This window comes from Arachis duranensis, chromosome 6 (assembly GCF_000817695.3).
Source record: "Arachis duranensis cultivar V14167 chromosome 6, aradu.V14167.gnm2.J7QH, whole genome shotgun sequence".
NCBI lineage: Eukaryota > Viridiplantae > Streptophyta > Magnoliopsida > Fabales > Fabaceae > Arachis > Arachis duranensis.
The window spans coordinates 34,268,082-34,268,722 of record NC_029777.3 but is presented as its reverse complement, the minus strand read 5'-3'; positions in this window follow the sequence as shown (position 1 = coordinate 34,268,722).

Sequence of the window (641 nt, the reverse complement as noted above, 5' to 3'; positions counted from 1 at the left end):
AAGCATAAAGACATGGAAACAGTTATCAGACAAATTCCTGAATCACTTTTACCCTCCAAAGAGGATGACAAAGCTAAGGCTAGACATTCAAGGCTTTAAACAAGAGAGTAATGAATCCCTTTATAATGCCTGGGAAAGGTATAGAGGTATGCTAAGAAAATGCCCCTCTGAAATGTTTTCAAAGTGGGTACAGTTAGACATCTTTTACTATGGGCTTACAGAAAAAGCTCAGATGTCTTTAGACCACTCAGCTGGTGGATCTATCCACATGAGGAAGACAATTGAAGAGGCTTAAGAGCTTATAGACACTATTGCTAGAAATCAATATTTGTACTCTAGCAATGAGTTCTCTCCAAAAGAGGAAGTCATGGCACTAGCCACTAATCCTAATCCTCAAGAACAGATGATTGAGCTTAATCAACAATTGCTCTTGATGACAGAACAGTTAGCAGAATTTAAAGAAATGCTCCATGAAACTAAAGTTGCCAACAAGAACATAGAACTGCAGTTGAATCAAGCAAAACAGCAAATATCTAAACAGATAATAGAGGAATGTCAAGCAGTTCAACTGAGGAGTGGGAAGACACTGAATAACACTGCTCAAAGTAGCAAAAAGCCAAACAAGGAACAATTGACAGGGA